Source organism: Pelobates fuscus, chromosome 2 (genome assembly GCF_036172605.1).
Source record: "Pelobates fuscus isolate aPelFus1 chromosome 2, aPelFus1.pri, whole genome shotgun sequence".
Lineage (NCBI taxonomy): Eukaryota > Metazoa > Chordata > Amphibia > Anura > Pelobatidae > Pelobates > Pelobates fuscus.
In genome coordinates, this window is record NC_086318.1 from 396,529,492 (window position 1) to 396,544,924 (window position 15,433).

The 15,433-nt window shown below is 41.5% G+C and overlaps 1 protein-coding gene across 2 annotated transcripts in view; it reads left to right on the forward strand.

Annotated features, from left to right (window-relative positions):
• The first annotated feature begins 1,316 nt into the window (after positions 1-1,316).
• RD3 (RD3 regulator of GUCY2D) overlaps positions 1,317-15,433 on the forward strand; it is a 29,126-nt gene continuing 15,009 nt past the window's right edge. The window contains exons 1-2 of one of the 2 annotated variants that reach the window (XM_063443858.1): positions 1,317-1,760; positions 11,926-12,130. The gene's annotated coding sequence lies outside the window, so the exon portion shown is untranslated. The remainder of the gene's footprint in view (positions 1,761-11,925; positions 12,131-15,433) is intronic. The other variant, XM_063443857.1, reaches the window with a different exon arrangement.

Here is a 15,433-nt window from a genome sequence, read left to right on the forward strand (position 1 = left end):
CCGTGGAGAACGTTCTGCTGCCAACAACATCCTCCAGCATGACCGGTTTGGCAGTGGGTCCATAATGGTGTGGGGTGACCCTCCATGTGCTCACCAGAGGTAGCCTGACTGCCATTAGGTACCGAGATCAGACCCCTTGTGAGACCATATGCTGGTGCGGTTGGCCCTGGGTTCCTCCTAATGGAAGACAATGCTAGACCTCATGTGGCTGCAGTGTGTCAGCAGTTCCTGCAAGACGAAGGCATTGATGCTATGGACTGGCCCGCCCGATTCCCAGACCTGAATCCAATTGAGCACATCTGGGACATCATGTCTTGCTCCATCCACCAACGTCACATTGCACCACAGACTGTCCAGGAGTTGGCAGATTCTTTAGTCCAGGTCTGGGAGGAGATCCCTCAGGAGACCATCCCCCACCTCATCAGGAGCATGCACATGTGTTGTAGGGAGGTCACACAGGCACGTGGAGGCCACACACACTACTGAGCCTTATTTTGACTTGTTTTAAGGACATTACATCAAAGTTGGATCAGCCTGTAGTGGGTTTTTCCACCTTAATTTTGAGTGTGACTCCAAATCCAGACCTCCATGGGTTGAAAAATGTGATTTCCATTTTTTTATTTTTGTGTGATTTTGTTGTCAGCACATTCAACTATGTAAATAACAAAGTATTTCAGAAGAATATTTAATGAATTCAGATCTAGGATGTGTTATTTTTGTGTTCCCTTTATTTTTTCTGAGCAGTGTATTTATAATATCGTTTCTCAATGTAAATGTATGAGAAGTTATTTATGTTTTTTTCTAATCTTTTCATATTTAATAATTGTTCTAAAAATGGTTTAAAAATGGTCAGTGTTTTTCCACCTAAATTCTGACATTTTGCGAAGACATGTTAATATTAGAAACGACCACTGGGTAAGAGAAGAGAAATAGAACACGTTTCTGGGAGAAAAAAAACGACAGAAAGATTGATAAATCCATTGTATCGCTGAAAAAAATGGTGTTAATTGAAAAATGACAGTAAAGGTTCAAAAGAAGAAAAGGCGAACAAAAATACAGTTGATTTATTAAATTGCACCAAAAACACCATGAAAAGGTGTAAAACTGTCTGCGGTTCTTCGACAAATCTCCAAAACGCTTTATAGAGTTAAAATAGAGAGCTTCAAAAACTTTTATCTATTTCATGGAAAACATTAGAGTGGATCTAGTCTGCTCACTGTTGATGTCTGTGCAATAATCAAGTCTCTTTATAATATTATTAGGAAGTTCTTCCTGGCCTGCCTACAGACAGAACCTTCTGACTCTGAGCCTGGTACTGAGCTAGCATCTCTCCAGACTGCTCTGCCCATCACTAATCTGCTTTAGTGGGACTGACTCATGCTGAATGCACACACAGCAGCTTGTAATAGCAGAAGACACCCAGTGTGCCTCTCCAGTAGCTTAACCTCTGCTCAGTCCCAGAGAGCCTCCCATTTAACCACCAGAGAGGTGTCCTTCATTCTCAGAACTGAGATCCTGTTCTTTTCTTATAAACAAACACCAAAGGATGCTGCCAGGCTGAACATCCCCAGCCAGCATCTGTCCTAACATGATGTAGATCTCTGTATCCAGCTGAATTCACTATATCCTCTATCTCCAAAACAAGGGGTACATGTGCCTTCTCTGTGCCTACTAATCCTGGGTTCCTTAGGGTAGTGGTACCCAGAAGATCTCTACTTTGGTCTTTCATCGTCATTGCTTCATCCTTCTGTGTCATCAAGGTAACGTCTTTCCCTTTACTATATGTGTTTGAGCTACAGTATCCACAGTGTCTAATTGTCTGGGAGTGAGATGTTTAAAGATACATTGTTTGTTACTTATAATAATAAGAGTGTTTCTAATGCCTCTAGATATTCCTTGCCTTGGGGTGCTTTAATTACACGATCTGATCTCTGCACAGAAAGTCACTTGCTTTAACTGTATGTCTTTACATTGTGTTTGAAAGTAGGTCAGTATCTGATGAATATTGTTTTTACTGTAATCTGATTATACTGTTATACTGTTTATACTGATTATACTGTTATACTGTTTATACTGATTATACTGTTGCAGAGAGCAGAGTGTTTTTCATAAAATCATCTATTGGGGATTTGTTTACACCTGTGAACATATTCAGTAAAAATAGACAACAACCCAAAGCTGTACACAAGGGTCACATACACAGGTCCCCCCCCAGCTATTCTAAAACTGCAACTCTTATGGTGCTTAGTCAGCCTTAAGACTACAGGTATGATGGGAGTTGTAGTTGTATCACAGCCAGGGTGGGGGGTCCTTTTGGCCTCCACTGATCTGTTTGGATTGGTTGTTCAAGTGTCCACAATGATATCTGATTGTTATGGTTTCAGTACAGTACCTGTCACTATAACTGCCTCACATTCTACTTAAGTAATTAAACACTGACAGGTCTCTGTAGGTCACTAATGTGTAATGTGACTCATCTGGGTCATAAGGGGTTAATAGCTACATTACTGGATTTCTTTGACTGGTGCCCTGAGCTGTTTGATTCAATCTATGTTTTAATCCTGCTTAACATGCAACAGGGCAAATCATGATTTCTTTAAAGATGCAAATAGCATATTGCCAGGTTTACATAGTTCTTAATTATATTACTTTATTATTATTATTATTATTTTTATTATTCAGTACCAGTGCATTCCCCTATTACACACACTAAGGAAATAAGTAATGATCGTTTGACAGATTGAACCAAACTCATGTAGTGTTTATAGACCCGTCATTGAGTTTATAATAATATTATATACCCAGTATAGCACAGCTCTGTGTGATGTATGGTGCATTTTGTATTGTACAGCTATATATAATTATTAATGCAACGTAGTGTATCTAATATAGTTTATGTTGCACAGCTCTGTATATTATTTATAAAATATTTTACCAGGAAGGATACATTGAGAGTTCTCTCTTTTTCGCGTATGTCCTGGGCCCACAAACATTGAATTGTTACAATATAAAATAAAAAATACAAAATAATATTAATACACATATAATTTTAACAAAGAACACGTCAGAAATCTAAGCAACCATGATAACAGGTGCATTCTGTATTGAGATATGTTCAAAGGGATCTCTTAAAGGATTGCATGCAGTATATTCAGTATTGCACAATACTGCACAATATTTGATATTACAACAATGCGGAATATGCAATAAATGTATTATTTCACATCAGCTGAGGATATGCAATGTATTCAGGTTTTTTTATAATAGCAATGTGTGTTATGGAATAGGCCTGAAGGATATACACTGTGCTATAAAGTATTATTATAGTAATAGTGTGATATAGTATCCAGTACACATCTGTAAAATACATTGTGTGCTGTTGTGTAATGTAGAATGTTATGCAGTATATTTATTATTGCACGGTGTTGTAGAGTCAGTGTATGGTATAGTAATTATACTATGCTACAGTATTGCAAGCTATGTGAATTATGTACGTGGGAATAATTAATACATACGCTATTTTATTTTCCTGTAGGAACAAAATGTACAGAGAAAATGAATGTCACTCAAAGTATATCCAAAAATATTTGAAGGCAGTTTATTACGTTACGATTATAGTTTAAAAATATATATATATGTATCTTTTTATCTGTAGGACATAAATAAATAGGAAATAAAATAGATATTGTACACAATGGTATATAAACAGTCATCTATACAGAATAAATACACGCAGAAATGAGACACACACCTAAGGTAGCAGGGGAATCCCTCTGGCCAAGGATGGATCAAAGATTAATAATGATAATTTAGAATTAGAATTTAGAAGAAGATTAGAATAAATATGACAGTTGTCCCAGGGGTAAAATGTATGCTGTCACCAACTGACAACAGTCACCAGTAGCTTACAGGAATGGCGTCTGTTCAGGTTCAAGCGTTGGCTCCGCCCCCTAGTAAGGTTTTTAACCCCTTAAGGACACATGACATGTGTGACATGTCATGATTCCCTTTTATTCCACAAGTATGGTCCTTAAGGGGTTAATTAACTCTGCTGCTGTATTCATCCCAGTAAATGCTGAAATATTGTTTCCTGGGATGAAGGTACAATGAACTTCCACATGTATGGGTGATGGATAGCACCACCAATGTACTGATAATAAAACAGACGTGCTCCTCACAGCAGATCCATGCTTTGTGGAACTCTTCAATGACAGCAGAGGAACCAGATATGGTCAACTGTTGCTGTAGAATATCTGTTAGAAAGTTTGAAATCATTGTGCCTTCATAAAAGCACATCATTCATGTCAAGAATGGACTTAGGGGCCCTTTCTGTTAACAAGTATGGCCTCTCTGATCTTATTATCCACAACTTTACTATAGAATGACTGGATAACAGTCTCAGTTGGATCTTTTGGGATCTGCACTAACACCATGTTATCAATGTGGTTGTAACACAACAAAGGCTCGAGTACATTGTTACTGCACACCAGACCTATTTTACTTGCAGTAATAGCAACTCTATGGACCATGTTATGTAATGAGTTATCAGGAAATGACCAATCATTGGAGGCTCAATATGATATATCCAGGTTAGAAGGACACTATAGAATACAAAGCTGTATTAATGGCACTATGCTCCCTCTGCATTCCACCTCCTTTGGGCCCCCCCACCCTAGTGAATGAAGGTTAAAAAAAACTTTATTTACTCAGAGTTTCCCAGCGCCGATATCCCTCGGTGCTGGGTCGACGCACTGCCCACTCCAACATCCCACGACGAGCAAGCGCGACAAGTGCCGTGCCTGCATTAAACCTCCCCATAGGAAAGCATTAAATTAATTTTAAGCTGGATGTCCATATGCAGAGCGTGAGGGCGTCCAGCATCAGGTAAAGGACCAAAGGTCCGTTTTGATCACAAAGCACTCTACGCAGACTTAGAGCTGCAATGTAAACATTGAGGTTTCTCTGGAACTGCAGTGTTTAACATTGCAGCACTAAGTGCAATAGGGGCACAGCACCCAGACCACTTCAGTGAGTTCAAGTGGTATGGGAGCCTATAGTGTCCCTTTAATTATCAAGTGATTGTGTAAGGATTGTAACACTTTTGATGTTCAATAAAGTTCTGCACAAAATGTTATAACTCCTGAATTAGGAATGTCTTCTTTCTCAAGAACAGTAGTCATAAGATAGATGGGCACCACCTAATTTAATTTTACTCACTGTTACCAGTGAATAGAGGGCCGGCCATGCTTCCAGTGAGGGGATGAAAACACTGATAATTCAGTAAGAACCGATTGACTCATTGTGAGATTGTTCTATGTAAAAATATGAATTGTGAGTCACTCCATGTGCGTATCATCACTTTCCTAGGACTGGAAGTAGGATGGCACAAAAATACAAATCACAGCAAGGAAGCTGAATACCGGGAAAGGCAGATTAAACATATTTTAGCAAAGCACAGACTCTTAAACTAGTAGAACATTGGCTTCAAGCAGCGCAATAGCATTAAGCGGTTTATTTACTAAACAAGGGAACTCCAGGTAATTGGAAAATTTAGACCAAAATAATCAGGCTGGTAATGGTATCACATGTTTAGTGTATTGACCCATAAGTGTTTAATTAAGATCCCACATGTGTTGTATTGTGCGCCTGAATGGGTTCACTTCACTTTAAAACACTGCAGATACAAAGCTTAATCCCTTGCTGAGAAAGGTGTCATCAGCCAGCCCGAATTGGGGTGTCATCAGCCAGCCCAGAACTAGAGTTCCGTGTTGGCTAATGTCAATTGCGTGCAATTGTAATTGTACAGAATGTCAGTCACTGGCTTGGAGCCAATGAATGGCCTCAGCTGCATCTTCCAGGATATGTAGAAATCACATCACCAGAACACTAGGGAGCATGGCAGGAACCAAAGTAAGGGGGGCAAACTGAGCCATGGTTCTCCCTGGCATCATAAACACTACAGCAGGCTGTAGTGGTCATGATGATTGGAGTAACCCATTAAACACCCATTTTACATCATACAAACTAATAGATAATTTGGGATACAAGATGAATATATTTCTATACATTACATAGCGCAAAGTTACATTAATATAATGTGTAGTGAGTATGTTATATTTAAAAATATTACAACATGATCTGGAACATGTAATAAAGAGTAGTATAATATAAAAAAAGTTCTTGTGCCTATTTAGAGCTTAGATTTCATCTAAATTCATACTGACTATATTTTATGACCTTCTACTATATTTCTTTGGGTAACAGCGCAAGATATCCACCATTGGTTCTGTCCAATTATGTTCACATGTCTAGGAGACAGCCGCTAGCGGAGCTTTCTGTATTTTCACGGAGTTTAACTCAGTGAAACAACGCTGGACGTCTTCACGCCATGCGTCTTCAAAATCCCCAAAGGAAAAGATTGAATCAATTATTTCCTATAGGGGGAATGCCTAATGCGCGCATGGCACCTGCCATGCATGCGCATTAGGTTTCCCCTCGTGAAGATGTCAGAAGAGGAGTAGATAGAGCCATTGCCAAGGTGGTGGAATAAAGTAAGTATTTAAAGTTACACTATAGGCACCCAGGCCACTTCCATTAGGTGGTCTGGGTGCCGAGTCCCTGTTCCCTTAACCCTGCAATGCAAAACATTGCAGTTAAACATGGAAGTGCTAAGACTGCCTTTTGTGACTGTCAATGAGTTTAACTCAACTGTGAAACAATGTTGGGAGTCCATATGCTTTGCATTAGGACATCCAGCATCTTCTAAATTCCGGCAGGGACGGCCGAATACTTGTGCGACACTTGGTGCGGATGTGCATTAGCTTCCCCCCTTGCCGACATTGGAGGAGGCGGAGATGGAACCAACGCCAAAAGAGGTAAGTGTTAAAATGTTTTTGTTTAACCCTTTCAATGCCGGGGAAAGGGACAATAACCTTAGGGCAGATGGGCACATGTTGGAATACAGCTTTGTATTTCTAACACTGTATCACTATATCACTAAGGTGGTCATGGTGCTTGGAGTAACCCTTGCTGGAACTTCAGTGATGAGGCAGCTGGATATGGGTGAAAGCACATGTAAGTCTCCACTTTGGAGCGAACCAGACCCTTGTTATAAGGTCCATTTATGCTGACTGCCCCGGTGGAAGCTTGCTCATGGTTTGTTTGTCCACAGGCCTGGTTGAGGAGTTTCTCTGATCTCCACAGGTGGTCCTCACTTCATATTAATCATGGTCCACTAGGGAATTTGATTGTTTAGCTCAATCCAGACATGATAAATCCGTCATGAGGTCTAATATTAGACACATCTCCCTCTTTCTGCCATTTGCTGGCCAACCATTACAGTAAATGTGGGCACCAGATAAGATGCTTTATATTACATCTTCATTTGCCATTCTGCAGAGTACTGTCAGAGGAATAGGGAAGTGTCCATGTCCATCACACTGAATTCCCCTGGACAATGAAATGTGATGGTAAAACATTCCTGCCATAGACTTATATACATGTATTGGTCAGACGTCCGCAGATCAGGGAGTCAATGTGCTCTAAATTAAATGATCACACTCTTTGTATAAATGTTTAATGCTCTGTCTGGCTGCAGAGTGCATAAATCTGATAAGCTACATGACTAACGGTACATCGTTAATACTATCCGAGCTCTGTCTTTTAATTATGTGAATAGCTCGTGGTATGTTTACATTACGGTAAAGATGACATGTAATGTAAATATAAAGTGAAGGCAATCATTTGGAGAAATCTGCAGACCTTTTAATATATTTCCAGGTTCACACCACCCGTGCCACGGGGCTCTGCTACACCAACGCATTTTGCAGGCAATCCAAAATCAGGTAACAGGTGCTTTTAAACTACATTGCCCACGATGCAGAGCTAGCCATGAAACAACTGCCTTGCTATTTTTAAACTTCATTTCCCAAAATGCCCAATCTACCTCAAACCTCGAAAACCACTGCATTCAGTTCAGCCATCACAGCCCATGTCAGCTTGTGATAGCCATCACAGACCAAACTAGCTATCTGCCCCGCTGTTCTGAACCCCATTTCTAATAAAACGGGGAAAGTGGGTTTATATTGTTAATCAGTCACTAATATTAACTTCAATAAAAAAACCTTGCATACAAATAAACAGTAAAATAAATCTGGATATAGAGATCGAGAGAGGAACAAGGATGATAGCTGGGGATGAAATATAAATGGGTTTCATTTTGGGATTAACAAAGGTGTCCGCAGACCTGCATATATTACCTTTATAATGTCACCTGCTTTAAAGCTATAGTTAGGTATATGGTTGCATGGTGTACTGATATTCACTACCAATGCTGGCATTAGAGGGAAAATGGGAACACAATATTATGTATTTTACACTTTTTAAACATTTTTAACATTCTTCTTGTAGTCACCCTTTCTTGTGTAGTGTGATTTGAACAACAGTCGGAAGGTTTGCATTTTCATTTAATCAATTCAGTTGATAAATCAGTATCAGTATAGCTTTCTTTGAATGATATACATTTATTAGAGATAAATAGATGTGGAGACACTATTTATTATCATAAAGCCACGTAGGAAATGCACATATTTTTTTTATTGGTGGCAGAATGCCTATCAGTCCTGAGGCATACACGTAAAGACACAGGAGGAGTGTCTGATTGTTTAAAAGAACACTCCAGACCCCTAATGCACTTTATCTTGTTGAAATGATTTATGTGTGAAGAGTGTGTCCTCTGTTTTACAAAAAGAGTCCATTTTAATAGAAATTGACAGTTTTATACATTAACTTGGTTACACCCCCTGGCTTTAAGTTAGACCGCAGGTCCTGTTACTTCCTGGTTTGGTTAGCTCAGTGGAGCTGAACTCAAGAGGCAGCAATTGCTCAGAGCAACTGCCTTGTAAAAACGTTTCATTGAGCTGCATTGGGCAGTCTGTGATTGGACAGCCACAGGAAGTCCAGACGGGGTTAGAAGGGGAAGGTTTGCAAAGGCAGCAGACAAGAGATCAGCAGTTTTTGCAAGCTGTTTTTAGATATATATAGGTAAAAAAAGGCATAATTAAATTCATGCAAGATTTAATTTGGGGTATAGCTACTAAACGGTGGACCAGCTGTCTGACTGAAAGTCAAGGGGGTGTAGCCAGCTTAATTTAGAAAAGTCTTAATTTCTATTGAAATCTGCACTTTTTGCAAAATGAAAACAAGACACACGCTTCACACATAATGTTTTTCAGCAAGCTAAAATTGTTTAGGGGCCCAGAGTGTCCCTTTAACTGAAAATGATCCTACACCCAATTAAAAAGCATGGATGAAAACTCACGAGCCTACAATGACAGAGAGGGATAAGGGGAGAAGAAGGTTACCTCAACATGTCTAGATGCCTAGCTTGATAAAGGCTCTATTTTAGACCCAAAATGTTGCTACACTTCATCCATTAACTCTCTGGGGTTTAGACTGTAAGCTCGTTTGAGCAGGGTCCCCTTCAACCTATCTTTCCTGTAAGTTTTGTTGTAATCGTCCTATTTTTAGTTAAATCCCCCGTCTCATAATATTGTAAATCTACGGAATCTGTTGGCGCTATATAAATGGCAATAATAATAATAGACCTGTGTCCACTATTTTTCTTTGTTTGAAACCACTTGGAGTTTGGTTGCCTCTGGACTGGATGCACGATCACAATTTCTTATGTGTGTCAACCCATCTTTTCCTCTATACCCCGTCATGTCTAAAAATTCACAGGCCTACTCTACATCTCGTACTGGGTGGAAATACAGTTATTGGTACAAAATAAAATCCATAGTAGCTTACAGAGTCTCGTTCTACTAGCACCAACAGAAGTAGAAATCCTTGCTAACTCTGTATAAATATAAAGGAAAAGAGAGAGGGCCAATGGTGAGTTAAATAAGGCTACCTAAGTAGGATTGTCCCCGCTGGGTAAGATGGTTGCCTATACCTGTGCACACCTCTGTCGGTGGTGTGTCTTCATTCACATAATCAAACATTGAAAAGAAGCCCTAACAAAATGAGATAAGATCACTGTTTGTATAACTAAGTAGTATGTTTACAGATATCACCCAAGCCTCAGCCTCACCAATTATATAAAGTGTAAAATCGTGCTACCCATGATGTGTGTGTGATACACAGTGTACACATAGCTTACACTGGTTCAGAAAATATTGTATCATTTAATAAACCTGCAGTTGGCATCATTTATTGAACTGTTGTTTGTTTGGTGATCATTCATGTTTGCCCTTCCCCCAGGGCCCTAAAAATAATCACCTCTGCGATATTGTCTGCCAGCCCTCAGGGACCGGCACGCTTACCGTACAGTGCAGATCTCTTGCAAAACAGCATAATTAACTCGCCAACTTTCCTACTGCAATCCATTCATGCAGGTGTTATTCCATCTAGCCATTACTAGGAGCATTTCATTCATTTTCGTTCAGGACCCTAAAATAAAATGGATCTTTTTTCCATTTTCCGTGTTCTAAGATCATCAGACGCTTTATTATTTGAATCTGCGATGTTAATTCCTGAGATGCACTAAAACAATTTATACACTGAAGCAGAACTGTCAGTTATATTAAAGGACCACTATAGGCACCCAGACCACTTTAACTCAATGAAGTGGTCTGGGTGCCAGGTCCACCTAGGATTAACCCTTTCTGCCGTAAACATAGCAGTTTCAGAGAAACTGCTATGTTTACAAATGGGTTAATCCAGCCTCTAGTGGCTGTCTCATTGACAGCCACTAGAGGCGCTTCTCACTGTGATTTTCACAGTGAGAAGACGCCAACGTCCATAGGAAAGCATTGAGAATGTTTTCCTATAGACTGACTGAATGCGTGCGCGGCTCTTGTCGCGCATGCGCATTCAGCCGATGACGGGAAAGGAGGAAGAGAGTCCCCAGCGCTGAGGGAGCCCGGCGCTGGAAAAAAGGTAAGGGATTAACCCCTTCCTCTCCATTCAGCCCGGCGGGAGTGGGACCCTGAGGGTGGGGGCAACCTGAGGGCACCTGGTTTTGTGCTGCCTAGGGCAGCACAAAACCAGGATACACCACTGGTACAACTGGGAGGCCTGATTTAAGTTAGACTCCCATTGGGTAAACGAGAAACAACCAGAGAGAAATTGTAGTATATGAGTATATATATATTGTAGTATATATCTTTGGTCGGTCTTCAGAGAATAGAGGCCACAGTGTGGCTGAGCTACAAAAATAGAGACCTGGGCTTAAATAGAACCCAAGCCTGCTAGTGCAGTCTGCTTCCGCACTGCTGATTTCTATTTTCTATCCTTTCTGCTGTGAGTAGAGGTGCCCAACCAGTGATGGCGAATGTTTTTAAGCCCAAATGCCAAAACTTCAACTGAAAACCAGTTAATTTAATTTATTTTTCTCAAAGTGCCAACACTGCAATTAAAATAAAAAACAGAAGTCAAGCTGTGTGTGGTATGTGTGTTGGGTGTTTATTTTAATGCAATCGCATTAATAAAATAAAATAGAATAATGTTACCTCCCATTCTTACCTTTTTTTAATGGAATAAAGAGGCTATCTTCTCTGGTGGTCTAGTATGGTAGTACGGGTTAATAATAAATACCTGGTGGTCCAGTGTGGGTTGTTTCCTTGTGGTCAGTTGGGGTTGATAATAAGTCCCTGGTAATCCGGTGGTCTTAATAACATTTTCCTGGTAATTGTTGGTGTAGTGCATGTTCTGCATATTAATCATATTAATTGCCCCTTTCAGTGAGGAAGTCAGAGGGCAGGCTGGGAATCCCTGAAACTGCTCTGACTCCCAACAATGAGAACTGAAAAATCAAGGGAGGGATTTATAAGGTCAGCACCAGGCAGAAATGCAGGCCATGCGCTCCATCACCTGACCTCCACCTGACCTGCGGGAAATAATTATTTTAAACTTAATGTATTGCAGATTTTGATGGGAGCGACAGTATCCTTAAACAGAACAGCCCCCCACCCCTCCTGTCATTGAGCCCTAAAGGGGCCATCTATGCCATCTTATGGTAGAACCATCCCCCAGAGTACCCGTGATGTGGGTGAAAGTCAGGTTTGCGTGCCAGCAGAGAGGCCTCTGTGTGCCGTCGTGGCCTGCGTGCCATAGGATTGCCATCTCCGAGGTAAATAATTAATTAACGCTGCCATGATCTGATTAGGAAATATTTCTAGTCCTATATTTTTTCCAATTTTTTGAATTAATTACAAGCTATTGGTGCATTATGCTAATCAAAGGTCTGTAGTACCAAGACTTGAAGACACACTATAGGCAGGGCCAGATTAAGAGCCCAGTCGGCCTGGTGCTGACAATTATAATGGGCCTTATTACAAAATCTTATTAACCAAAAACACAAAAACAGTCCTATCTCCTAAGCATCATGTATCTGATGAAGATGGTGCTGGAGGGAAACTCATAGGATGCAGGTATGAGAAAACACATACCCTATGCTAATCTCACGCTTTCATCTTTCAAGTAAACCCATACCCCCTAACAGCAGTGTCCAGTAAGGCAGGAAGTCTATGGACAGGGTAAAAGGGTGGGCCACTGACAAAAAACACATAACCAGAACTGCCCAAAGGGGCGGACATACACAAAAAGGGGGCATGTCTGTGTCACCATGTCTCCCAGTCCCTTAGTGTCTGTGTCTCCATGTCTCCCAGTGTCCCCATGTCACTAGGACACTAGAGGACATTGAGAGACATTAGGACACTGGGAGATATGGGGACACAGATACTAGGGAACACTGGGAGACCTGGGACACTGAGACTCTTGGGAAAACTGGGAGACATGGGGACACGGGGTGACTTTGAGACACGAGGGGACACTGGGAAACATGGGGCACTGAGACACTGTGATACATAGGGGACACTGTGATACATAGGGGACACTGTGATATATAGGGGACACTGGAGACTTGATAAAGACAAAACGTTGCGGTGTCCAATAAACCTGCTTAAATCTATCACAGTAAGTGCCTGAGATTTTTTCTTTTATACTAGGGGACATTGAGACACTAGGAGATATGGGGACATTGGGACACTGAGACAGTGGGACACTAGGGACACTGGCACACTATGGACACTGAGAGACACTAGGGACACTGGGAGACATGTGGATACTGAGATACTAGGGACACTGGCTGGGAGACATTGAGACACTGGAAGTGCCCCATGTCTCCCAGGTCTCAAAGTCGCCCAGTGACCCCATGTCTCTCAGTGTCCCCTAGTGTCTCAGTGTCCCCATGTCGCCCAGTGTCCCCTAGTGTTTGTATCCCCATGTCTCCCAGTGTCCCGATGTCACTAGGAGACATTGGGACACTTTGAGACATGGGGACACTGAGACACTGGGAGAGACATGGGGACACGGAGAGACATGGGGACACTGAGATACATGGGGACACTGAGATACATGGGGGCACAGAGATACATGGGGACACAGAGACTAGGGGACGCTGGGAGACTAGGGACACAGACACTGGGGACATATGGGGACACTGACAGACATGGGACACTGAGAGACATTAGGGACTCTGGGAGACATGGGGACACTGAGACACTAGGGACACTGGCTGGGAGAGATGGGGACACTGCGAGACTAGGGGCAACTGGGAGACATGGGGCCACTGTGTCCCTAGTGTCTCAGGGTCCCCATGTCCCCCAGTGTCCCAATGTCTCAGTGTCCCCAAGTCTCTCACCGTTCCCATGTCTCGAAGGCTTGGAGCTGCTGTCTGGACTCTCTGTGCAGAGCTGCTCCCCCGCGGATCAGTGAGTAGAGAGAGGCAGGGAGGGAGATGCTGTAACTTCTTATCCCTGCCTCTCTCCACGCAAACCCTTTTACTGGCCGGTGCTGGTATTGCAGAATAATCTCTGTTTATACTGTGAGAGATATTTGTATTGCCGGTATTACTGCAATACCGGCACCGGCTAGGCAGCCTCAAATACCTGAGAAACACTTCTGAGAAATACCTGGCAACCATAAGAAATACATGAGAAATACCTGGCAAACCTAAGAGTAGTGTGTAAAAAAAAAAAAATCAATGGGCCTATTCCATGGGCCTGGCCTGGGCCTGGAGCTGCAGCTCCATCATCCCCTATGTTAATCCGGCCCTGACTATAGGCACCAAAACAACTGTAGCTTAATGAAGCAGTATTTCTGAATAGATCAAGCCTATGCAGTCTCGATTGTGTTAGAGTCTGCTGTGCCCGTTTTATCTGACAGAATTTCACATGCCTAATGCCTTAATACATTTGCCGTAAAATTTGTAAATCTGAATGAACCACCATAGAGTTCGTTATATTGAGAGAGGAATTTATTTGATCTTTAAAATGTCACAGCAATCTGTTAACCAAACTAATTTAATTGCCATTCCATGACACATTCCATTTAAGATCCACTATCTGAACTGCTTCAAATGATGAACATAATGAAAAGAAAGGCCTTTAGCAGATTCTGTAAGCTTCTTTAGTGGTTAGCATCCAAAGCCCAGAGTGACTTACTATCCCAGGCAATTGGAGTTAATCCTGGTACATTATATAACTGTATTCGCTGGCGTTGTTCAGTACACCTTCTGCCTATACAATGTAGGCATAGACAAACCATGTACAATGATATGTAGATCCAAACATTATTACAGGGTATTGCCAAGAGGATGATGCCACTCTCTCTAGTGACAGAGAAATGGCATTGTCCGTAGATCTAAACATTCTTACAGGGTATTGCCAAGAGGATGATGCCACTCTCTCTAGTGACAGAGAAATGGCATTGTCCGTAGATCTAAACATTCTTACAGGGTATTGCCAAGAGGATGATGCCACTCTCTCTAGTGACAGAGAAATGGCATTGTCCTCGGCTGTGATAGAACAAACATACTGCGTGTGGGGGATGATAGAATGTCTGAGCTTGCAACAGGTGGCCGGCCGGCCATTCCTACGAAGCCACCTGCTGACATAATCCATGTTCATGGGAAGGCTGCAGTCTGGATACATCTGTAATCTGGTCTGTAAAAGTCATTAGAAATGGATTAGATCCTTAATACAGTTTATGACAATCCAGTTCTTCTAAGCTCTTCACTGTTCTATCTATCTATCTATCTATCTATCTATCTGTCTGTCTGTCTATATGTCTGTATGTCTGCCTGTCTGTCTATCTCTACTCAGTAATGGAGCTAAAGTAGAGAGGGCCCTGGTACTTTTTTTTTTTTGAGTCACTGTATGTAGCGTTGACGTTAAAGTGCAGGGGTGTGTTCGTGTGTAGTGTTGGCATTTGAATGCTGAGATTTATGTACCTATACAAATACACTGACACACACACACACACACACACATACACACAGATACACAAACTGATACACATGCAGATATACAAACACATATATACACACACTGCCACACATACAGATACAGACACACAGATACACACTGCCACA